General features: G+C 40.7%; 1 long non-coding RNA gene and 1 pseudogene across 1 annotated transcript in view; both read left to right on the top strand.

The window, feature by feature from the left end:
* LOC120225907 overlaps positions 1-14,346 on the top strand; it is a 28,255-nt gene extending 13,909 nt beyond the window's left edge. Inside the window, exons 2-3 of the long non-coding RNA XR_005526898.1 lie at positions 13,158-13,314; positions 13,982-14,346. This is a non-coding gene — a long non-coding RNA (uncharacterized LOC120225907). The remainder of the gene's footprint in view (positions 1-13,157; positions 13,315-13,981) is intronic.
* Positions 14,347-21,302: 6,956 nt separating this feature from the next.
* On the top strand, positions 21,303-24,945 carry LOC120225906 (annotated as a pseudogene).
* Positions 24,946-26,727: the final 1,782 nt, after the last annotated feature.

Here is a 26,727-nt window from a genome sequence, read left to right as displayed (position 1 = left end):
TGTTGATTCTTTGACCATGAGGAGAGCGGACGGATGGAGCGAGGAGGAAGGAGACAGGGAGACCTGTTTGTAATTTTGACAAAGATGGATGATCTTTACAGTCGGCGTACTACCTGCTGTTGGGATTGCCGCACCTTTGCCTCTTTTGGGCTCCCAAATGTGCGAAATTGAGAAGTGAATTCCTCTGAAGTCTGTGGCTCAGGTTCCTGGGTCCAAAACGCAGCCAGCCCTTTCAGAATGTTTCTCTCAGTGGTATTTTGTACTCCAAGGCCCACAAAGACAGCTCAGGCCCATCCATGCCACTGGCTTTCAAGCATAACACGTACCAAAGTCCCACATTACTAAGCTGCTTGTGATTGCAGCTTAAACCAATTGAAAGTTACCAGACTTAGCTGTGTGCCAGCCGGAGTTCATTACTAAGGGGAGTGTGCACTTCTTCCCTCAACCCCCCCCAACTCCCACCCCTACCCCCACCTCCAAATGTGCTAAGGGACTCCATTTTCAGTTTCTGCTCCAAATTTTTCCTAGTAAAAGCATTTTGCTTGTACCCCTGCAAATCAATGCCATTTCAAGTAATAAGGGTTTGTGACTGAGATTTCAGGACGGAGCTCAGTTTCCCACTAAGCCTTAGTCTTAGCATTACTATATGTTCCACAGGCCTTTGTGATTGAAAACATGTCACTCAGCAAGACAGGGCTTCGGTGTCCCCATCCATGAAATGGTAAGAGTAACGGAGGGCTGCATCAAACTGTTGGGCCCCTAGAGATGAAGAAATCTACTATAAGGGAGTACCTTTCATTTTCCCAGGGCTGAGCAGATAGGAAGGGTCCGGAAAATAACTTTGCTAAGTTACTCTGTTCCCCATGCAGAGTAGATTAAAAAATAAGAAAATCACAGTTTTTCCCATCTTTCCACTTTGGATGGATTCCTATCCCCTTTTCTGAATTTTACCAATCCAAAGTGCAGTACTTCCTCCCCCCAAAATGGTGAGATGGTAACAATATGACACCTGCTGAGAATAAACATCTCATTTAAAACTAAACAAAAGCCAAAAGCAATTTGATATCCTGGATTAGACCCTAGAACAGAAAGAGGTAAGTGGAGAAACTGGTTAAATCTGACTAAAATCTGTTCTATGGTCAACAGTATTGTACCAACATGAATCTCTTACTTCAGATAAAGGCACCACAGTTATGTATAATATTCATATTAAGGGAACTAGGGTGTAGGCTCTATGGGGATTCTGTATCATCTTTGTGTCCCTTTAGTAAGTGTAATATTATCTCAAAATGAAAAGTATAAAAAAACCAAACAACAATTTTTGTCTAAGGACTGATTTGTTTTAGGCCCTGATTGACAGCCTCCATCTCTGCTCCACAGACATCCACTTCCTACAGTTCAATCCAATTTCTATAGCTGTATAGAAAGCTCATTTGCATAACACCCAGAGTTTAAAGGCCTGCTAATGCATCCCAACTTTTAACCTCTTATTATTCTCATGGAACTGTCACTAACTGTCTGTACCGTGTGTGATGCTGTACTAAGCAAGTTAGACTCATTCTATGCTCTCTAAGGACACGGCACCATAGGACAGAAGAAACCGGGTTGTAGGTAAACGCAGCAGAATAAAAATGACGATACTATCAAGTGTATTAAACGTAATGCTGTTTTTGCAATGCCCAGTGCAGTTATTTTTTTACCGCATTCATCGACAAGCTCAGATGAGGCCATTTGCCAGATGTCATACCTCCAGTACTGAGCACGACACAAGGCACGTGAGTGCTCAGTGGATATTTTCAGAACGAGGGAAGCTCAGCACACACTGCACATTTCACATGAGCAACAGAGTCATAGCCGTAACAGAAGGGACAGACTGCAACCAAGGTTCAGTTAACGCTGAGTGTTGTATTGTCTGTCTTTCCATTTGTCTTTCCAGCCTGAATTAAAAAGGCAGGATGAGTAACGATGGAGGGAAGACACCACCTGAAATACAACTGCCGCTCAGGCCTTTTAAAAGCAAAAGGTTGTTTTTGGCATTGCACATTCACCCTTGGGTAGAGCGCGAGGGTGAGAGAGAGAAATGTGAGAAGAAGAATTGCAAGGGAAGGGGGATAATGAGGACCAAAAGAATCTTTTCCTATGGTGTGGGTTTCCCACCCTAATTGGTCACCACCCCAAACCACCCGAGTGAGGCGTGCTGGGCAGATGGTTCCGCAGCGGTGCTGTGCCTGTCTACATCTGTGAGTTTCTGGCACACAGGTGTTTCAGCTTTATTCAGCCAGGAAGCAGCTTTTCCCCCTTCTTTTTCAGGGGAGGGCGTTTTGGGGAGGTGGGAACACCCACGATTGTTTCTCAGAATAAGAAGGAGGCAGGGGTTGGGGGAGGGTGTACAGCCCACCCACCGCTTATAGATTCAGTCGCTTTCCTGCGGGTCAGCCTTATTCTGCAAGGTGTAAATCAGAGGGCAGATGCATGATCTGGGAAGTTTTCCAGATGCACGTTGCACAAAGGCCCGTGTGTTCTCATTGTGCGGAAATCACATGCCATCAGAGCAGGTCTGGGACACCAGACCTGTGTTGGGACATGTCATCCTGTCTGCACGTCTTCCACTTAGTAGAGAATGATGTTGCAGACCCAGTGTAAGAGCTCAGAAGCCAAGGGAATGGACAGTTAAGAAAAGCCGCCTTGTCCCCTGGCGGAGGCTGCAGCCGGGCCCGATGGGCTGCTCCACAAAGCCCAGTGCCAGACAGCGCTTGCCAGATGTGCCTGGGAGGGGTGGGCCCACCAGAGTCCAGGGGAAAGCGGCTCCAAACAGGCCAACCCAGCACCGGGAGCCTCTGGAGTCCTTCTCCTTCACCATGAACAGGCAGTGGCACCAGAGCGACAGAAAATGCTCAGTTCTTTCTCCTTCTATCTGTAATTGGCCCTGACTCTGTAGGGCCTAAGCGGTTAAGCTGCTTGTGCATATATATTTTTATTCCCTCTCTGGTTTTTGAAGCGATTTTTCCAGGCAGAATCTAACTGAGAGTAAATTGTTTTCTTGAAAGTAAATCATCTGCTAGGAGGTTACATTAGCTTCCAGATCATTTGGGTGACATTTGGTTATTTCCTGCCCCAGTCTGGAATTAATATTGCATCCAGAAACCTCTTAAGGGAGGGCTTATTCAAAGGGAACATACATTTCCAGTTGTGTTAACTCCTGTCTTTTGAATCCTTTAATTTTTTTTTTTCAACAGGATTGTTTTCCTTTTGTTTGGAGTGGCAACTATGTATCATCAGTGTTTCTTCTCACCTTCATCAGACTTTAGGTGATCTGACTCTATTTTCCCTTAGCCATTGCTCTTGCTCAGCTTTTTAAAACTTCTTTCTCTTACTTTTCATCCTCGCCACATGGGGTAAACATCTTTCAATGACCACTGGGAAGGGGAAATCTTAGATTTCTGCTCAGTTGTCATAGTATTCTTAGGCTAGTATATCGTGGTACAACTATTTCTTCCTTTAAGAACGCAGCTCTTTTCTTTTGTGCTCCCCTTAAGTTAATGATTCAATTTCTCTGGCATTTGTAACAAGCCACCTCAATTTCTTTTAGGAAGTTGTTAGCATGTAAAATACAATTAATTAGTGAAACGGGGAATGGAGAGTAAAGTAACAGGGCAGGAAATAGGCTAGGGATTCTACAGAGGATATTGCCCTCAGCCCCAAACACTCCAGAAATAACCAATAATAGGATTGTGAATTATGGAAATTCCATTCTCAGGAATTCATTTGAGGTCATAATTCAACTGGAAATTATCTTGGTTTTTCTGGCTTATTTTCTGACCCTATTTGCAATCCTGTTTTCTAGTCTCCCTCAAAACCACTAGATAAATTCCAGACGTATAACTCTATTAAGAAAAATAAATTTTGTATCCACCTGTTAATAGGACTCAAATGCTCGGGAGGTTGAGACCTGAATACGCTTTACCCCACCCCACTTTTAAGCCCAGAAGTAGAGGGTAGACTGGTAATGTATTGCAATGGAACCATTTTTTTGCATTATAGGAAATTTTAACACAGTGAGTTAAAAAAATTTTTTCTTTTCACCTTTTCTGCAAAGGAAAAACTTTTTTCTAAGCAAAATGAAATGTACTCCCTGGCACCAACATTAGAAACCTGCTTTAAAGTTACAACATTAATAATGGTGTTTTCATCTTTACCAAAGCCCAGGATATGATGATACGGTAGATACTGTATTCAAAGCCACAGTCCAAATGGAAGGTCTTAACAACCGAGCAAATGTGTAGAGGTTGAAGGGGAAATAGATTTTCAGAGACCTTTATGATAGTCAAAAAACCCAATTAGAAACTATAATAAAGTACATTTTAAAAGCCACTTTTAAATACTTGTAATGTATAGATAAGTCCGTAAGTCCAGTCTATTATAGTCTACAACTCAGCAAGGGGATAAATATACTTTTCCCGTTCTCTTAATAGGCATTAATTTTCTTTGAGTTTACAGTATAGAGAATACTTTTTCATGTATTATCATTTTCAGGCTCAGCTGCATACTCATCACCACCTGTAACACTGTTTCCAACACGAAAGGTGGTGAATTGCACAGTCAGGCATTTGTGAATGTAATTTTGCAATATCAACGATTTGAAGAGGATTCACAAGACTCATGACACATGGTAATCTCCAGTTTTGCTGACAGGGTAGTTAAGAGAGGGTCTGGGGTTAGAACTGCAGTCAAGTCTTTGCTCTGTTACCAGCTATGAGTGACCCCGAACTAGTGACTGAAACTGTCTAACCCTCAGCTGTAAACTGGAATAATAATAATGCCTACCTTATGAGGTTATCATGAGGATTGAGTTTCATGAAATGCAAGATAAAATGCTTGGTGTAGTGCTTGGTGTTTGTTGAGCAGTCAAAAAATAAGAAAGTAGAGAACTTAGTTAGCATGGATTGCATGCAACATCTGTGAGCCCGTGGCACCTGTGAGCTTGTGATACTTGTATCACAGATCGTGTCAGCACAGGTAACACAAACAGAGCTTTATACTTGTATTGTTTTCCACTCCTCATATAGATTAACTTCCATAAATTGTAAGAACTTAATGTTTAATTAGAAAATGGCCCAAGAGAAAAAAACCAAGAGCTTATCCTGTAGATGGACGTTGAGAGAACACAGAGAAGCTTAAGGAAACGATGGTTCTCAGCAGGTAAATGAAAGTGTAAAACGAATCATAGCAGAAAGTCCATTCACTTGTGAACTAGAGCCATGATCAAATGCTTTCACGTTATGTGCTATTTTAGAATAAAAAGGTAATTTGTTAAATTATTTCAGTCACTGTTCCAACCAAGACAAGAGCTGTAAGGGTGAGATAACCTCAGGGATACTGAAAAAGGGAATTAATTTGTAGGATGAGGTTTAGCACAAGAAACATGGAACTTTTAGCAGCAATACAATTTGGGAAAATGCACGAAGTCTCTGCAATGTTGTAAATGCATAAGTTGGGGAATTTTGACCCCCTTCGTTATATATACCATTAAAACCGTCAGATACACAATTATGTCTGTATCTGTTATAATTTCAAGCAATTGTATGGGCAGCTGTTTACACATTGCTGAGTATCACAGAACTTAAGATATGATAAAGAATAAGTACAATTTCTAAGAAGGTAAACATTCAACAGCATGGCTTTTACTTTGCATGATAGCCTGTCACTACTCTTAATCTGTATTTACTTCTAATAACAGCTCATGGCCCACACCCAACCCAATCTTTAGGGACACGAGGGTAGAGACTAGTGATGAAAGATGCCAGAGAAGGAACAATATAAGCAACAGAAGGAACAGCTGGAATCACAGAATGATGGGGCTGGAAGGAACCTGAGAATTTACCAGTCTGAACTCCTGGTTTTGCACATCAGAAAATTTTGGCCCTGAGAGACACACAGTGACACTAAATAAAAGTTAGTGTAATACCCGACATTAGAACTCAGGATTCTTGATTTTGTTATTTCCAATCTACCTCTTCACTTCAGCTTAGTACCCACCTGGCCCTAGTCCACCTACATGGACCTGTCGCCAATCTCTCACTGTGACCTGCTGTATTTTTCCATTTAATGGCTGGAAGACATGACTGAAAAAGGCCAGTGAGAAACTGGACGATTTTGTTTACCTCACACATGGGTCAGATTAGTGAGTGTGTGACCAACTTGAATGCTTTCTTATTATTAGTTTATTGAGTAAAACACAATTGTTTTGATATAGGTTTGTTCTGGCCTGCGTAGTTTTTATTTATATATTTGAGTTCAGTACCATTTTGTATGTTTTGAAGTAATCAGAATATCAATTGAAATGTGAACATTGATTTAGAAATAGTGACTGGTGACAGAAAATTGAGGGCAGTAAAATTATATACATAATTGTTATCAATTGAGGAGTGTATTAGCATTGTTACATAGCTTTTTTGTTTCTTACAAATTTTTATTTACATTTTAGTTAGTTAATATATAGTGTAATATTAGTTTTAGGAGTAGAATTTAGTAATTCATCACTTACATTTAACACCCAGTGCTCAGTACAGTAAGTGCCCTGCTTAATGCCCACCACCTATTTAGCCCACTCCCCATCCAGATCCCTCCATCAACCCTCAGTTTGTTTTCTATAGCTAAGAGTCTCATGGTTTGCTTCCTTCTCTCTTTTCTCCCCCTTCCCTATCTTCATCTGCTTTGTTTCTTAAAGCATTCTCACAAAGCTTTTGCTTTGTCTCCGTTATTATGTGAAGTTCAAGTCTTTCAGCAATCCTTAGTTCCAAGTTGCTAAAATAGTACACACGCTTCTCAAATACTTCCGCGAGTTATTGTGAATCGCGTTGATGTGCAGTGATTTACAGTTATGTCTTCATTTGTTGCTTTACAAGCTTTCTGGTGTAATACTGTCATCAGCCATGGCTGGAAGGTTTATTTCTTTGGACTCCTCCTCTCTCCATTAGCCAATAGTTGTCGCTGTGACATATGGCAGGTCTCTCTCTGACCTGACATTCAGACTTTTGAGTCTCTCCACTCTGTCTTTTCGTTACTACCTTAAGCTCTCCCAAGCTAATTATTCCTAGACATGGATGAAGATTTCATTTTCTGTTTTTCCTTTCCTTTTTCAGAGATGAGCTGCAATTTTTATTTTCAAAGCCGACAGTGTGCTGTAGGAGTTCCTCAGAAGAGATGCTGAGCTGCTTCCTAGGGTTTTTTTTTTTTTTTTCAAGAAATGTTTCCTTCTTTACTAATCTAAATCACTACTTGGGAGATTGAGGTGCATATTATTACTCATAAATGAGTGAGGTTGTATTGAGTGCTTACTGTGGGCTAGCCACTCTGCTAAACACTCTAATCCTTACAACAACTTAAGAGAGAGATGCTATTTGAGTCTTTTTACAGATGAAAACCATGGAGATTTCAACAAATCACTTTGCCCAGGGCCCTTCAACATCAGCAACTAGCAGAACAGCACCCGAAACCCAGTCTATCTGACTCCACTGTTAGTGTTCGGAGCCACCGTAATATATATGTCCCCACTGGCTTGCCTTCTCTCTGTTGGGGGTTTCACACTTGACTTATGACATAAGTGGTTTCTTTAGGGGAAAGTGTTACTGAGGATCGATGTGTTCTACACTATCATATCTTGGAAATGATACGTTAGGAATCTGAACTTAAATGTTTAAAATGCTACATTTAAAGTACATATGACCAATTCAGTACATATTTTAATAAATTAAATGAATAAATAAATTATATATATACATATATATGTAGATGTGTATATGCAGTTCATTGTTCTTTGGTAAAATTTATAGCAACTTCCTGTGTTATATCACTTCATCCTCATATGACTAAACATTGCAAGCTCAAGTTTAAACAGAAGGCGTCTTTTAAAGCAAATGACTCCACATAATGATCCCAACATTTTCCTTACCATTCAATTACATCTATTCTTAAGAACCCCCATAACTGAAGGTTTCTAGTCTCCTGAAATTTAGTTGTTCAATGACAGTACACTAAGTTCATATGTATAAAGGGTTGGACAGCTGTGAGTCAGAATCGGTGCTTTGCATGATGAAGAGCTACCGGGTACAGGTATGAGTGCTTTGTACCTAGAGACCTACTAAGTAAGGCCTGGAACAGACATGTTAATCTAGTGACTGACGACAACATAACTCAACTTTTTTCCCTGAGTCTGTCTGGAATGGAGGGTCTTCCTGGAGGACAGTCTGCCAAACTGCTTCCGTTTCCTGCAGCGCACACCCAGTGAGGACTAAGGCCATTTCAAGATTGGCTGTGAGTGGTAAACTAAGAAGTTAAATAACTCATTCAATTGACACAAAATTACAAAACTTAAGCGGGGCCCTTCTGAGCTAGGCATTAGCTTTGCACTAACACTGTGATGGAACCCAGAGGCTGTGCTCTGTGTGGGTGGAAAACCAGCATTAAATCACCACCTTTGTGACTCTTTGTAACCCAGAACTCGGAGGATCTCGGACCAGAACTTTCCTTTTATCCTTAACGTGGTTCCTTTTATGAAAAGCATGGAGAAAGGGCTGGGCAATGTGCCGGAATACATTATTTTACCACTACTTAGTTCCTACTTACTTCTTTCACTAAAAACAAGGACACTTTTTTTTTTTTTTAAACTAGGACCAAAGCCCTCCCTTCTCTTCCTGGTGATGGGGCAATAAACACGTAGAGATGAACCTTCTGAAAGCGAGCACAAGAAGAGATGGGGGCTGGAGATGGATGTTTCTCCTAAGAGTCCGTAGAAAGCTGTTCCTTATAAATAGAGCCATTGCTCTTATGAAGTACAAAACCACATTGTTCCTTTCTTTAGTTCTGAATGGAGTTGGTTAAGCTTTCAGCGTAAGTGTGAAAAAGGCAAGAGAAAGAAGAACATAACCTTGTTCAGCGACTCTAAATAAAAGAGATTGAGGAGGACAGTGGCACCAGTTATAAAATGTTTAGAATTCATTAATGAGAGTATGTGGTTTTAATTAATTTCTGAACCATAATCTAAAAGGAAGTTCACCAAAGGAATAATATTACAGCAAATTGAATGTGCCACCTCTCAGCATCAGGGAAAATCACAGCAACATCATCACCTCCTTTCAATGCCCAGAAAAAAAGTATGCAAAGTATCAGCATTCATCAGTCATTTCTAACAATGTAATTTCTCCACTGCCTTCAGTGTCTGTCCTGGAAGATGGAAAGAGAAGGCCAGGACCCCAATTATCACATCTTTGAGCTATTACTTATCTGTATGTTGAATTTCTTAATGATTTATGCATGAAGATAGTCCAGGCAAAAGCACACTTCATTACTGGTGTTCATTCATTCATCCATTCATTCAGTCTTAGAAAGGATGCCAGATGCATCATCTCTTAGTGCGACAGTCTGGGGAAAAGTACGTTTGGGCTCCTTGATCCCTTAGCACAAATTCTAAGTTGGGAAAAGCTCAAGCAACTTGCTTACAATTCTTTTCCATTTGGAACTCTCCTCTAGCCCCTACTTGACATTCAGAAGTGCAGCTCACACGCAGAAGTCACCTTTAGGCTCTTGTTTGCCACACTAGCTTCACATTTGGGACAGGCAGAAAACAGGAAAAGTGACCAAAATCAGATAACAGATGGAAATCTGATTTCCATTTTAATTTTAAACGTGTAGTCTCTTTTCTCTTCTCACTCAAAACTTCATCCATATTACACTGGCCCGTTTGAGTCTCTGAAGACTCCAGTGGGGTGACCCAAGGTGTGGTGTGGTGAGGGGTGTCTACTTTACAGTACTCTGTCCCTGAAATTCATTTTTATAGGCTTTATGGGTAATTGACATTCTTATAGTACAATAGCCTGGATAAATAGTTTCAGTAACATTGATTTAATGAAATGTTAATGTTAGAAAAAGGATTTTTATATTCTACTTTGCTCATTAAATTTCAAAATTTAGCACATACTAAATGTTCCTGATCCTAAGTATACTGAAAGTTGATATTTTACATTGTAAGAGCATGAACTTAAGCCTATTAAATTTATAAAGAAGACAATAATGAGACTTCCCAGAAACAAGGATAATATCTGGGGTTTTTTACATGTTTATTTATTTATTTTGAGGGACAGAGAGAGAGAGAGAGAGAGATAGAGTGTGTGTGTGTGTGTGTGTGTGTTTGTGTGTGTGAGCATGGGGCAGAGAGAGGGCAAGAGGGAGAATCCCAAGCTGATAGCATGGAGACTGACTCAGGTTTCGATCCCTCCAACCTTGAGATCATGACATGAGCCCAAATCAAAAGTCAGATGCTTAACTGACTAAGCCACCCAGGTACCTGAAGGATGGCATCTGTTTTTAATATAAAATTACACATGTGAATGGGAAAATTATTTGGTGGAAAGTGGCAGATTGGAAAGGACCATTAAATTTAGCATTTGGAGGTTTGAGTTGTTAGACACTACTAGCTGGCATTTAAAAAAAACGGAGGGGTGCCTGGATGATTCAGTCGGTTAAGCATCTGACTCTTGATTTTGGCTCAGGTGGTGATTTGATGGTCATGAGATCAAGCCCCACATCAGGCTCCATGCTGACAGTGTGGAGCATGCTTAAGATTCTCTCTCTCTTTCTCTCTCCTTCTGCCCTTCTCCCCCACTTGTGCTCTCTCTCCTTTTCTAAAAAAATAAATAAAATAAATAACAAAATAAAATAAATCTGATATAATAAACAGTTATTGTGACTCCATGAAAATTTACAGTTCCTCATCTGCAAAAGGGAGATAAGAATCATGTTTACTTCAGGAGTTGAAAGGATTAAATGAAATACTACTCCTCCTACTCCTCCTGCTGCTGCTAGTACTACTACTCATGCATCACCACAGTGTCTAACATGTAGTCGTTGCTGAATTGATGCTACTCACTGTTACTGCTGTTATTATTACCTCTGCTTATTTAATCTCTGCTTCACTGAGACTAGAACTCTATTAGAACTAAGCCTTAAGGGTAAAGATTTCCTGGTAAAATTAGGAAGGAAATGAAGACAGAATCTGAACTGGGGAAATAACCACACTAAATGTGTTGATGGAGTTTGGTGACCCAGATTAAGGAAGCTGAGGAAGTATATCCATGATCAACTGAAAAATCCATCAGATATTCCCTAGGGCCAGTGCAGAGACACCAGGCCTCCACGTTAGCCCAGTCCCAGGGCAGTCCATTGGAATTGAAGTAAAATGGGTCCAGTGGGAATCAAACAGTTTGACTTTACTTCTTAGGGAGCCAGGGTGCTAAAGGGAAAAAGCCAAGCCTGAGCCAGGGAATGGAAATAGAGTTTGTTTCCACCTTTCAAGTTGCATCAGTGAAAAACGATCACCTTATGAACCATGGTCCAGGGAAAGAAGTGACTGTCTCCAAGAAAGAGAGGCAGCAAGGGAGGGGGATCTTTACTGTTCTCAGAACATGCCTGGCACATAGAAGATATTCAAATATTTGTTGATTGAATGACCAACTGATTGATTGTCTGGCTGACTGACTAAATGAACAAATTGTCATCAGCTCAACAGCATATTTTTTAGAGATTCTGTCACCCTCCCTTCTGCTTCATGTGCAGACAACAAAGATTTCCCAAGACAAAAACAATAAAGAATCTTAGGCATTATGCTGCATCATTCATTCATTCATTCATTCATTTGTAGGTTTTTGTTGAGACTTATGTAGAGTAGCTATTGAAGAGGACACAGAAGGGGCACCTGGGTGGCTCAGTAGGTTAAGCATCCGACTCTTGATCTCAGCTCAGGTCTTGATCTCAGGAGAGTCAGTTCAAGCCCTGTGTTGAGCTCTGTGCTGGACATGAAGCCTACCTAAAAAGACCGAAAACAAAAGGACACGGAGAAAAAGCTTCAGTTAGACTATAAGCTGTGGAAGTGTGGGATGGTGTTTTATGAGATATCCATAAAGAACAGTTGAAACTAGCAAAACAATATAATATATATTCAGGGATTCAGAAGAATGGAAAATACACAGGAGCCAGAATAACTATAAAGATTTGTCTTTCTTTTTTTTTTTTTTTGTTTGTTTGTTTGTTTGTTTTTGCTGGGCTTTGAAGAATAGGTGGGGTTTGGATGGATAGAGGGAAGTAGAAAACCATTGTGTTGAGGGAGGTCATGCATTGTATGGGTATGTTTATGTGGGAAGGACTCGTGTATAGTTTATTTCTGAAATAGTCAGCAGGTGGGAGGTGCTGGAGGCTCACACTGATAATTAATGACAGCTATTAATTGGATAAGGTAGGATATGATAGATGATAGAGATTGTTAGTTGAGGAGAGCATTAGCGAGTCTCCTTGCTCTTCTGGGTATGAAAAGAATACTAAAGATTTATGGAAACAAAAAAAATGACATGATGATCATCCTACTGTTTCAGACTGATAATAGAAAGAGATACAGAAAATCAAAACTACAGATAAGAGACCACTGACACAGTGGGGTACAGGTAGATGTATCCTGGGGCTTTGCCTATAGGAAGAAAGGAAAGAGTCAAACGGATGAAAATAAAAATAGCCATGGTTTTGAACCACCTAAGATACTGGAAAAGTATGATAGCTCCGATGAAAATATAGTAAAGCATAAAGTTTAAGAGGATGTGGTAGTAGAGAAAACAGTCAGATAGGTGTGACTATTTAGAATTCAAACTCAAAGTAGATCTTGTAAAAAGAAGCAGGGGTTTTGTTTTGAATTTTGTGCCAGAGACATTAAAATGTCTGGGAAAAAGAAGACTAACATTTGAACTGGGAGATAAATCTGACACCGTGTGTGGCATTGAGCAAGTCACTTCATTTTTTGTGACCTGGGTTTCCTGATACATCAAATGTGGGAATTGGACGCGTTACCCCTGGGTCTCCTCCACTTCTGACATTCGATGACTCCATGAAGCAGGCCCGGCACCTGTTTTCAATTTAAGCTCCAACGTGAGTTTCCTTCTTCTTTAAACCTGCCTTTCTAGTAAGCTGCCACATTTATTACCAGGCTTGTAGTCATTTCCTTTTATTCTAAAAAGAATATATATTCACTTTTTAAGCTCTAGCTTTTCTGTATTATAACCGCATAGTGTTGAAACCATTTTCTGAGAACAGCTGCTAAAGTCATCTTTCCGTTTTAGACACGGTCCCGGTTGTGAAGCTACACTGGCCAGGCTACCTTTGGAACGCTAATCCCGAGACGGTGGTTTCTCTACTTTGATGAGAACTCACAGTGATGTTTTCTACCATTGGAAGCTGTTTCAACTTATCTGGAGCAGGAAGGAATGCCTGTGACAGGTCCTTATCCTGGACTTCATTATTTCCGCCTTGGGCTTCCTAACCAACTCCTACCATCGTAGCAGAGGCCTCATTGTGAGACTCGAATGATCTGTTTGTCATTACTCACTTGTTTCTTTTTCATTTCTTCTCTCTCTATTCCATTAGTACAGCATTCACTGTCATCATTATCAGTCATCCCAATGAGTCCATGCTTTCAGCCAGGCACATAAAAAATTTTTTGAAGACAGGCATAGAGGAAAATTAACATCCAGCTTGAAGACGTTCTGGTAAAATTTGGCATGTCTTTATGCGGCAAAGGATGCTTCTTGGCGGGATGAACAAAAACACCTACAAGTCATTGCTGACCTGTCATGGGAGGGGTCTGCAGCATGACAGCCACTAGGGAAGTTTTCCCTTTGTAGATTCTGGATGTATTAACTCTAGTGGATTGAAATATCAAAAAGACCTCATGATAGGAAGTCCCGTCTATAAGATGTCTTACTTATGTACCCTTTGCCAGACCCCTGAAACCACCTGATCTAACAACACATGATGCTGCAGAAATAAACAAAAGCATCCAAAGAGAACAATCCTCGTCTTGGGCAGTTAGTCAGACCGCCCACCCACTCATCCCCTCAACCCATTCATAACTCTTTCTTCTTTGATGCCCCTTATTGCATTCCAGATCCCTGTGTCTGCTCCACGACTTTCTCATTATGTTGGCAGCCCTTGGAGATTCTGGATCTGGCTTAATGAGTGAGCCTCTCCGAAGGGTTGATATTCAAAATATTATACAGCACATATAGCAGGGACACTGACAAATCAGAATGCTGACTGCAAACAACCAGAACACCGACTCACAGTGTTCCCAGTAAACGTTTCTACTGGACTCTGACCCAGCCTTCTCTTTCAGTTCCTACAAAGAAAGTCCTTCTCTGTTTGAGCCCCACAGGACAGCCACCAGATGCCTTTACCTATCATGCTCCCTCCCCTCATATGACAGATAAGAAGGGTCATGTAACACAAATTAAACACAACGTTATAATCAGATCATCAAGTTGTCATGTTTGTGGCTTTACTGATTTGGCAGGTAGGGGTTCATCTTCTCATTCCTGATGGAGAAACTTTGCAGATGCCATTGAGACTCCATTCTTGTGCCTTCAGTCCTTACTATGTCCATGCAGATAGGCCTGACTTCTGCCACAGACAATAATCTCTTTGAGTGCAGACCCCAGATGATGGACTCAGCTCTGCCCTGTGTGCGTGGCAGAAGGGAAGTACCAGGTAATTAATGCCCATCCTGGAATTGATGGATAAAGACCCCAGGTTCCTGCCTCCTGAGTGGAATAAATCTGAACTGAATGTGCCACCTCCCAAATGCGCCGCTGTGATGTATTATTTTGAGCTGAAGACAATTGAGAAAGAGCAGATGCAGGAAGTGCTCTCTGACTTCCTCTTTCCATAAATGTACTGTGAAGGAGGTGCCCTCTTGTACCAGAAGGGGAGAACATTCTTATGACTGGAGATGGGAAGTTGATGCCAAGACAAATCTGTACAAACAAACTTATGAAAATGACCTTCATCTTTCATTAGTTTCCTCTTGTATTTCCCAGTCACTTTCCCACAGTTTACCTACCCTAGGGGCCCAAACCCCTTTGTCCTTTGTCTTGTCACATCTCTACAAGCTATCAGTCTTTGTTAAACTGGTACACAAGCTCTCAGAGCCATCTATTTCTGTGCATCTCCATTTCTTTTCTGCGAGGGGTCTCATGCCATGTAAAGATATTAACCTCAAATTAAATTTGTGTGCTTTTCTCCTGTTACTCTGTCTTCTGTCAGTTTAAATCTCAGGCCCAGCCACAGAATACGAGAGGGTAATAGGAAAAGTCTTCTCCCCTTCAGAAGTATATATTCTCCACTGGTTTCTAGGGTGTCCTCCATTTACCCACAGTTTAACTGGAGGGTTTGATAACATTACCTTTCATTGCTGCCTTCCCTTCCCTGTCCTACTTGCCCATACCCCTAGCAGTGTTTACTGGGCTCACCTTCCAAATAAACTCCTTGTACCTGGATTGCTGCCTTAGAGTCTACTTCTCGAAGAGCCCAAACTGGAACAGAGAGGACTCTCTATTTATTCATTCAAATATTTTTGTGCACCCACTAGACACAAGGTATTATTTGAGGGTACAGGAATGAACAAATGAGGTGAAAATCCCTCCACTCTCAGGGATTATTGTAAATACAATAATTAAGTAATCATACATAGAATGTTAGAAGGTAGTATGTGCTAGAGAGAAAAACAAGCCAGGTTAAATGGGTTAGGGAGTATAGGGATAGAGGCGTGGGCTACAAATTTTAATAGGACAGTCAAGGTAGGTGTCACTAAGAAAGGGACATTTGATGAAATATTTGAAGGAGGTGAGGAAACCAGTCATTTGGCTATTGCAGACAAATCTTTGCAGCCTAAAGGACCAGCAACCCTGAAGGGCAAATGTGTCTGGGGCATTTGAGGGACAGCAAGAAGGCTGGTTTTGCTGGAACAGTGAGTGAGAGGGTGCATAGCAGGAGACAGAACCTGAGAGGTAACTGGCCAGATGATGTGGAAGGTTTGCAGTCCCCTTGTAAGGACTGAGTGAAATGGAGAGACTTGTGAGGGTCTGAACAGAACAGTGACAGGGTCTGACTCGCCTGTTAACGGGGCTTCTCAGCCTGCAGTTGGAGAGGGCTGTAGGAGGGCTGCTGTGTACAGTTGCTAAGCTTGTATTCTGTATGAGGATACGCAGTCTCGGTTCTACCCGCCACACTATGTACCCTGCCTTGGGGTTGTTTATGCCTGAAGGAAGGACACTTTTTTTCTCTTTCTCATGAAGCCTCCATATGAACTAGTAGTGGCTGACTTGGGGTGGTGGGTAGGGACAAGGGAATGGAAAACAGTGGGTGAGAACAATACCACACGACTGAAATCTTCTAGCGTGGAGATGATGAAGGCGAGGTGGTAGCGGAGGAGGTGGTGAGAAGTGGCTCCATTCTGGACATATTGAAGATAAAGCCAACAAGATGTCACCTGAGATTGGAAATGGATTGACTAGTTCTCTATTGCACCACAAACCTAGTGGCTTCAAACAACATATACTTACTATTTTACAATTCTGGAGGTCAGGAGTCAGACATCAGTTTCAGCGGGCTGAACTCAAGGTGTTGGCAAGACTGCATCAGTCTGGAGGCTGAGGGGAAAATTCGTTCCTTGCTTTTTTCAGCTTCTAAAAGCTGTCTATATTCCTTGGCTTGTGGCCCCTTTCTCCATCTTTAAAGTGCACCACATCAAATGCAAACTGGTGCAGACACTCTGGAAAACAGTGTGGAAGTCCCTCAAAAACTTAAAAATAGAACTACCCTATGGCCCGGCAATTGCACTACTAGGTATTTATCCAAGGGACACAGGTGTGCTGTTTTGTAGGGGGACATGCACCCTAATGTTTATAGCAGCACTATCAACAATAGCCAAAGTATGGAAAGAGCCCAAATGTCCATCGATGGATAAATGGATAAAGAAGACGTGGTATATTTATACAATGGAGTGTTACTCGACAATCAAAAAGAATGAAATCTTGCCATTTGCAACTATGTGGATGGAACTGGAGGGTATTATGCTAAGCAAAATTAGTCAGTCAGAGAAAGACAAATATTATATGACTTCACTCATATGAGGACTTTAATATACAAAACAAATGAACATAAGGGAAAGGAAGCAAAAATAATATAAAAACAGAGAGGGGGACAAAACATAAGAGACTCTTAAATATGGAGAACAAATAGAGGGTTGCTGGAGGGGGTGTGGGAAGGGGGATGGGCTAAATGGGTAAGGGGCATTAAGGAATCTACTCCTGAAATCATTGTTGCACTATATTCTAACTAACTTGGATGTAAACTAAAAAATAAATAATTTTTTAAAAAGTGCACCATACCAAACCCTGCTTCCATTATTGGATCTCCTCCCCTGCCTTTGCCCTTGCCTGTGTCCCTCTTGTAAGGGCCATTGTGATTATACTGGGCACCCAGGTAACACAGGATAATCTTCCCATCTTAAAATCCTTAGTTTAGATACATCTGCAAAGTCTCTTTTGCTGTAAAATGTTCTGGAGATTAGGGCATGGAGCTAGTTGCGGTCCCCATATTTAACCTACTACTTGGAGCGTGAGAAGCTCAATTTTATGCTTTTGGCCTCAACATCTGAAGGGATGCAGTTGCCATTGCAAATTAACCGGTTTGCAGAGAGTGCTGAGGGGAGAGAAGAGAGGTATTCCTATGAACTTTATGGTAATTTTGAGATGCATCTATTAGATGTTCATGGTGGTCTTCTGATGTATCACCTTGGCTAAGCTATAGCTACCAGTAATTCATTCAAACATTAATCTGAGTGTTGCTCGGAAGATGTTTTGTAGATGTGGGTAAAGTCCATAACTGATTGACTTCGAGGAGATTATCCTGGATCTTCTGGGTGGGCCTGACTCAATCAGTTGAAAGGCCTCAGGAGCAGAGCTGAGGCCTCCCTGAGGAAGACATTCCTCCTTTGTCCTGCAGCTTCAGCGTGGGGAGAAGAGTTGCAGCCTGCCCTTCCTGGCAGGCTGCCTGTGGTTGTAAGACTTCTCTAGCCAGACCCCACAGTCGTGCTTAAGCCAATTCTTTGCAATATATCTCCTAATGTGTATCCCCTACTGGTTCTTTCTCCCGGTTGAACTCTGACTGATATATGTTGAGGAGGAAGTAGGATAGATGAGTGTGGAGTTCAAAAGGCAGCATAATAATGCTGCAATCAGTGGAGAAGTATGTGTAGGAGCCTCATTCAGAAAAGGGTAGGGATCCAGGGCATAAAGTTTTGTTCGCTTTGGTTTTAATGGCTGTCTGTCGTCTGGCTTTTTTAGGCAAAATAAGGCATGAGACGAAGGTTGGATTCTGGAGTAACAAGGTGGCAAAGGAAGGAGTGAAAGTGATCAAGGGGGTGGGGTGGGATTCTAGTTGTCCATATGAAGAAGACTCCATATAGACCAAGAAGAGTTTCAGTGGGAGGGCTAAGGAAATGTTTTCAATTTTCTCTAAACATAATGAGTATGTACATAATTAGCTATGAGAAAGATTAGATTAGGGGCACCTGGGTGGCTCATTCAGTTAAGTGTCTAACTCTCAATTTCTGCTCAGGTCATGATCTCATGGCTTGTGAGTTTGAACCCCAGATCTGGCTCAGCACTGACAGCACAGAGCCTGCTTGGGTTTCTCTCTCGCCCTCTCCCCTCACCACCCCATACCTGTGCACTCTCAAAATAAATAAATATTTTTTTTTAAAAAAAGAAAGATTAGATAATTTCTGGGAATCACAGAAAATCCTGCATTCATTTCCATATCATGAAGTGAAATGGCAGGTTGCACTTAAACACACTCATTAGGGGTAGAGTCTGGGCAAAGGAAAACGGCGGTGTGAACTTGCGGTGATGAGAAAGAATGATTGCAGTAAACTGAAGTGGAAATGGCCAAATTAGACAATTACTAACTGAACATGGACAGCAAGTAGGGAGAGTGAGTCTCATTCTCTCCACACCTCAGGAGGCAGCCAAGGAGATAGGGAACCATGTAACATTCTGGATCAGGTATCCAGAGCATCCAAAGGGAGAGGTCCAGGATCCAGGCTATAGGAGAGTTTGTTGCTGAGGAGAAAGCAGTCCTTTGATACCAGGAAGAGATGGGCCAGGAAGGACACTGCAGGCAGAAACTTAGATGGGAAAAAGAACACATCTAAGGGTTGAGATTTGAGGTCAACTGAGTGGGACACCACGCAGGTGAGCCGAGCAGATGGGAACACTGGGCGCGCGATGGTGGCAGAAGAGGAGGTGAGGAGAGCCCACAGGTTAGGGCAGCACCTCCTCCCTTCATGTGGCCCTTCCACCGTCTGCTGCACTGTGCCCTCCACGCACAGTGTGCCTGCGGGGTAAGGGCAAACTTGGCACGCCAGGGTCCCAGGGTGAAAGCTAGGCAACAGGTTGCCAGGAGGGAGACAATGAGTTTAGTTTTCCATGCGTTCGGTCTGAGGACACCCATGATATCTGGCAGGGAGACAGAAATCTGAGGGATGTGAAATCAAGTTTGGAGATCTTAGCAGCACCCCAATGTCCACAGGCCAATGGATAAACTTCTCATGATAATTTTATTTCATGCATACAGTTTCACTGCAGCAATATCAGATTCAAACATTATGTGCCTAGTGTCATCTTACAGAAAAAGCAGGAGTCCGAGAGTCAGAAAACCTAGCTCATCACCCACAAGGTGTCAGGAGGAAGCTGTAGGAACTTATTCTCATCATTCATACCGGGAGCCCAAGTCCCCTCATGCGCCCCCTTTTCCACAGAAGGTTGTAGTTAGGATCAAATAAAAAAGATGTGAATGTTAGAAAATAGGGTGCTACAGGAAAGGATGATTACTGATGCCATTTCTTTATCTAGTTTGCCCCATTATGTCAGGGGCAAAACACATGTTAGAACAAGGCAAAACAAAACCCAAGGACATTTATGTTGGATTGAATGATCAAATTAAGTGCCTAACTGAAAAAAAGATATTGAATAATTACTCTAAGACCCCACTTGGTGAGTACCATTTAGAAAAGAAAATCCCAGGTTTGACACCGTGGTAACAACTCCATGGATTAGATGCTCCTATTTCTTTTTAGCTCTCCCTCCAGTTGGTGGGTGGGCTAAACACAGAGGCCTTTTACATGGTACTTTGCTATCTTCCAAACAGAGCTGCTATGCATGCTCTCTGGTTTATACACAGTGTATTGTTGTTTTTTTAAAGCAAAGCACCCGTCTATTACCATATTTCAAAAGATGAAGCATTGCAGGAAATAATTATGTAAATTATCTTACATTTGCTTTAAATTTTCTATTTCTTGTTTGTGTTTCCATATGTTTTTTAAATAACTATGCTTAGGTTCTAAAATTGTAATAATGTCCTTAACTAGATTTATTTTTTTCTCTCTCTTATAGATGAGGAAAATCTGCTTTGTGGGCATATATGTTTTAAGAGCTTATTGTTCAAGAAAGTTTCAATTAGTATGGAGAGCAGAAAAACCAAACTACATGATTAATCTGGAGCAAATAAGACAACTCTCCTATATAGAACAGTGAAGATTCATGCGCTGCCGGGTGACCTGCAGTTTCTTAAGATGAGACTGTTATTACTTGCTTATTGTCATTATGGACCACAAACAGAGAAAGAATGCACTGATAGCTCTCAGAGTCTATAATCCTTCTTGAAATTCTGTATTAGGTGACCAGACAAACCTGAACAATTAGGTGTCCTACAGAAACAAATGTATGCTTTAAAAGGCTGTTAAACCTTGCTCAAATACAGTAAGACAGTTTTAGAATTATTTTCCCTAAAAATTCTGGTAGGTTTCAGTTCTTGCCAAGATGTGAAGCATCTCACAGGACAGGTTAAAATGCTGTCCTAAAGCTGGAAAGAATGTGGTTCAGAATGCATCTGTACCTGAGAAGTTCTACTTAAAATGGAAAACTTTTGGAAAGGCTTTCACTTCTGTGAGAAAAATGTTTTTAATAGGCAGTTATGGTTTAGATTATGCACTAATTGGAAAGGGCTTCGTTTTTACAGTATAAATTATTTTCCTTTTCCTTAGCAATATAAATTATTAAATCAACTTTATTCCTTTTTATTTTTATCCTTTTATTAAGTTTATTCATTTATTTTGAGAGAGAGAGAGAGAGAGAGAGCGGGGGGAGAGAGAGAGAGAGAGTGGGGGAGAGGCAGAGAGAGAATCCCAAGCAGGCTCTGCACTGTCAGTGGAGACCCAATGTGGAGCTTGAACCCATGAACTGAGAGATTGTGACCTGAGGCTGAAGTCAAACGCTGCGCTGAGCCACCCAGGTGCCCCGTAAAGTAACTTTATTCTATGACACTCTGATGCCTGAATTTTGAATGCGATTTCACAAATTAAACACATGATGCAGAAAGAGGAGAACGGGCTTGACAGAACTGCTGTGGCATCAGTGCAGGTACTTATGACAATCCACCCCTGAGATATCATCAAAACTCAAAAGGAGGGGGTCTTAGCTGGCACTTAGAGAAGTGTAACATCCAGAAGTCAGCAGACTGTCAGAATTCTACCACATTTCTGAACATATTTGAATTGACGTGTCTAATTTTTGATGCCACTTTTTTAGAGAAATTCAGAAAACCATGTATATATGGAAATAGTGTAAATCAGTGAAAGGAATTCCTGTACTTGGTGAAGGTCAAGTTCATTGTAGTCCTACTTCTGTGGTTCAAAATCTGTGCAGTCTTAAAAGAAAATCATTTAATCTCTCTGGGTCTCACTTTACACAGGACATCTATAAAACAAAAGGGTGGACTTGATGAATAATTTATAAGGATTTTGTTCAGTCTTAAAATTCCAACATTTTTGGCAGGACATTGTGAGGTAATAACTAAGGTTTGTCTTTCCAGCATTCCTGTCTTGTCTTCCCCTGTGGAGCTGCTAGCTAGCTTTCATTATTTAGAACAAGGGTAAATACAGTATACAAAAAAGTCATTTGAATTCTTATTGTTGTTTTGCAACTCACTTTAGCCGTAGTCGCCTTCAAAGCCAAGGCATTTGATTGCAAGTGTGAAGCTATTTGATGGAGGGTTCCAAAAATATGACAGCCAATTTTTAAACTATGTCTATGTAAGTACTGTGGAATGATTTAAGAGCTGGTTTTTCACCAAAAAGAGATAAAGTCAACTTTCTGGGAAGGAGAAATAAGAAGGGAGGTGACCAGACTTTGGATAGTGATGGATCCCTGAACCCAGTGCCATATCTTCAGGCCAGTGCCAGGAGTAGGGAGGAACAATAAAAACCTCAAATTATTCTGAGGGTATCCCAGCCCACAGGGAGCCATTGGCTAACTTCCCAAGGAGGTTGCAAGCCTCCTAGAGAAACCCAGCATTCATCACGGCGTCTAAGCAGTACGGTAGCGACGGTAGAATGAATCGTTCAGGCAAAATGCCCTAGGACCGTCTCGCAGAATCCCATACTTCCTGGAAAATGGAAAGGAGGGACTGCATCCCCGAGAGGATGAGTGGTTGAGAGGCCCAGAAGAGTAGTAATCTTTCACAGACAGGGAGAAGAGGATTAAAAATGAGCTGTTCTTGGAAAAGAGATTCAAGGCAAATATGTCAATTTGGATTTGGATGCTGTTGACAACCAAAGACGAGCCAGGACTGTGCATCTAGAAACTGATGCCAAGGGACCATTCCTTCCTCTATGATGATAAGATTCTTAAGTATGGGGCCCCAAAATTTGTCGTCCAAGTGATATGGACTGAATTGTGTCTCTTCCCAAATTCATATGTTGAAAACCTAACCCACAACGTGTTGGTATTTGAAGGTGTGGGTCTTTGAGAGATAATTACATTTAGATGAGGTCATAGGGTGGGTCCTCATGATGGAATTAGTGATCTGGTAAGAAGAGACACCACAGAGCTTGGTCACCCCCCCACCCCCCCAGCTGGCATGAGGTAGGAGGACACAGACAGAAGGCAACCATCTGCAAGCTAAGAGAGCTTTCACCAGGATTCAGAACCCAAACATGCTGGTGTCTTATCTCAGACTTCTAGCCTCCAGAACTGTGAAAAAATAATATCTGTTGGTAAGCCACCCAGTATATAACATTCTCTTACAGTAGCCTGAGCAGAATAAGATAGCAAGTCAAGACACTTTTGAGAATGAAAGGATACATTAAATTTGGTTAGAATCTTCTATTTGAAATATTTATTCATTGAACAATTAATTCACTCTATTATTTATATTGGCTGATGTATGAGACTGTGTAAAAATTATTTTTAAAGATAAAATTTTTTTCTAAAAAGTAATATGACATATTTTCTTGTAGAGGAAGGCAAAATATAAAAATTACATTGATTGTCTAAACAAAAAATTAGTACAGACCATATATTTCTCTAACATTCATTCACTAATATTTTTCTGCAGGATGTATTATTGTTTTAATATGGTCTTAACTTTTTAACTTTTCAAAAATTGCCTAAAATCTTCAGTTACATTTTGTATGAAGATCCTTGAAAAGGACACATATTTACTTTTTTCTGTAGACTATATGGCACTTTTTCACTATATAATATTTTAATTGAGGAAATATTTGAGGTTCTGAATTACCTAGTTAGTTCAGGGAAAAATTCCCAGTGAAAGATAGTCTAAATTCTAATTTTCATGAAATATTAAACGTATCAGCTCAAACATTTTTATAGACACTGTCTTTTGCCTCAATTTAGAGTTTTTCTTTTCTACAAATATACCTTACAAAGCTTTACGCTGTAAAAATCTACCCTATAAAGTTCATAAAATAAATTCTCCATATATCATATTTTTAGTGTTTTGCAAAACAGATGCTGCAAAATCATAGGTCTTTTCAATTTCATTGCATTTCAGTACATAATATAATCCAATTACAAAAAAAAAAGAAACCGGATCAAAAGATTTTTTTTTCTGTAAGTCATTTCAAAGGCTTTTACAGAATTTTAAAATTAAATCTTGCACACTGTTTGAGGCCTCATCATTTAATTTGTTCATGTCCCTGTTTTTGTACGGATAAATTTGCCTTTGTTTGCAGCTATTGCAAAAACTAGTTTTCTGGCTTCAATTCATTGGATATTTTGATAATAGATTTCCTAACATTTTTCTTGAAAGCAGAGTTCTTTCAGAAAATATTCAATGCCACTCTTTCCCATCATGCAAGACGGTGGGTGAAAAAGCTGAGAAGCCGGATACTAAGGAGAAGAAACCTGAAGCCAGGAAGGGTGATCGTGGTGGCAGGGTTAAGAAGGCTAACCTCAACGCTAAAAAGCTCCACAGCAGCAGAGACCCTGTCCTCATCAGAGCAAGAGGCAGATATTCCGGATCAGCTATGTATTCGAGAAAGGCTGTGTACAAGAGGAAGTATTTAGCTAAATCCAGGGTTGCAAAGTAAAAGAAGAAGGTTCTTGCTACTGTCACAAAACCAGTTGATGGTGACAAGAATGGTGGTAGCTGAGTGGTTAAACTTTGCAAAATGCTAGGTATTATCCTACTGAAGGTGTGCTCAGAAGCTGTTGAGCCACGGCAAACCACGTCAGTATTCCTCACATTCAGTCAGCATGTGAGGAAACCGCGAGCTCGCACCACTCCTGGGACCATTTTGATCATCCTCACGGGGCGCCACAGAGGCAAGAGGGTGGTTTTCCTGAAGCAACTGAGCAGTGGCTTGCTACTTGTGACCAGACCTCTGTCCCTCAATTGAGTTCCTCTGCGTACAACACACCAGAAATTTGTCATTGCCACTTCCAACAAACTTGGTATGAGCAGTGCCAAAATCCCCAAACATCTCACTAATGCTAAAGAAGAAGAAGCTGTGTAAACCCAGACAGCAGGAAGGTGAGATCTTTGACACAGAGAAAGAGAATAACGAGATTACAGAGCAGCGCAAGGTTGATCAGAAAAGCTGTGGACTCGCCAATTCTCCCCCAAATCAAGGCTGTTCCTCAGCTTCAGGGCTACCTCCTCTCTGGGTTTCCTCTCACGGATGGAGTTTACCCTCACAAATTGGTGTTCTAAATTTCTTACAAAGAACCTAATTAAATAACCTGATCCATTAAAAAAAGAAAGAAAAAAGAAACTATTCAATGCCATTATATGACTTGTAGGTTGATTTACAAAGTAGTTCTCTTAAAGGCTGAAACATTTCTAAAGTCTTTGGATGAACAGCAAGAGAGAATGCACTTTCAACCTTGCAAAAACACATTTTGGATACTTAACATAAGCCTTATCGTGGATTTTTTATAGTACCTTAATGTTTATAAATTCTGACATCTTCAGTTTCTATTTCAAATGGTAGACTATTGGCAGTTTGTTGGATGAAATAACTTATTTGTGTGCCAGAGCCAATTCCAAGAGTATTTTTCTCTGCAAGTTTCTGAATTTAGTGAGACCATTACTTTATCCGTGATGTTCAGGGCTCTGCTAAATTTGTATCCACCTTAATATTATATAAACAAATAGTTGCATATTTAGTGTTGAACTTTTTAACTGAATATACAATAGATTCATCTTCAACAGACTGACCTTCCAAAGCTCTACTGTGTTATGTGAATTTAATGAAAGAAATCCTCCCATAAGAGAAATAACTGACTTTCTGCATGAAGCATGTGATTAAACTTTTACACAATGACACCTTTTAACTGTTTACAGGCAGTTTCCTTTGCCAATGAAACCAACATATCACAGCTATCTCTTCTTACCTTTCCATGCATGTACAGAAAACAGTTGGATTCCAAAAAAGGAATGAAATCAATTCAGAAAGAAAGTAATTTGATCTCAATGAGAAGTCATGCTTCAGAGTGATAAATAAACCCATTTTCTGCAGATGTGAAATTGATATCTTTGGGCATGCTTTTCTAAAAATTATCATTATCTTTTAAACTAGATGCTGCTACCTTCAGCATATCTATTTCTTCCAGCTTTTATGTGATTAGTTTTATCTCTCCATACAGCCTGCACAAATATTTTGTGCAATTCACATGTTTATCAACTCTCTTGAGAAATGGGAACTTTGTATTTAATTACTCATTAAGCATGGATTAGCATATTGGTGCTAAAAGGGGTTATTGCAAAAAAAAAAATGTAAGCATTTATCAACTGTGCCAGTTTTCACATAGTTTTACTTTTAACTTCACACTCACCTTCCTGGACTGTATGGGGGTGCTGGAACTGGATTTTGTAAATGCAGGTCTTGATAGTTGTCTCTTTGTTCAGCTCTGATAACAGCGGAGTGAGAAAAGAACCATCAGGTTGTTGGATGAAGAAGGAACTGCTGTGTTGTGCTTATTTCCTGTGGGATCCTTGCATGCTTTAAAAACAATTTTTTTTAATGTTTTGTTTATTTTTGAGAAAGAGAGAGACAGATCATGAGCAGGGGAGGGTCAGAGAAAGAGGGAGACAGAATCCGAAGCAGGCTCCAGGGTCTGAGCGGTCAGCACAGGGCCTGACGCGAGGCTTGAACTCACAAACTGTGAGATCACGACCTGGGCTAAAGTTGGACGCTTAACCAAGTGAGCCACCCAGGGGCCCCAATATTTATTTATTCTGAGAAAGAGAGAGAGAGAGAGAGCATGTGAGCAGTGCAGAGGGAGAGAGAGAATCCCAAGTAGGCTCCTACTGTCAGTACAGAGCCTGACTCAGGGCTTGAACCCATGAACTGTGAGATCATTACCTGAGCTTAAATCAAGAGTTGGATGTTTAACCCACTGAGCCACCCAGGCGCCCTGCCTTTTTCTTTTTCTCTTTTAATTTCTATTGACCTATAATTGGCATATGAAATAGTAAGATATTTAAAGTGCA

Source organism: Hyaena hyaena, unplaced genomic scaffold, assembly GCF_003009895.1.
Source record: "Hyaena hyaena isolate Hyena2069 unplaced genomic scaffold, ASM300989v1 scaffold_1533, whole genome shotgun sequence".
Lineage (NCBI taxonomy): Eukaryota > Metazoa > Chordata > Mammalia > Carnivora > Hyaenidae > Hyaena > Hyaena hyaena.
Note: the sequence above shows the minus strand (reverse complement) of the source record. Positions and strands in the feature narration are given on the sequence as shown.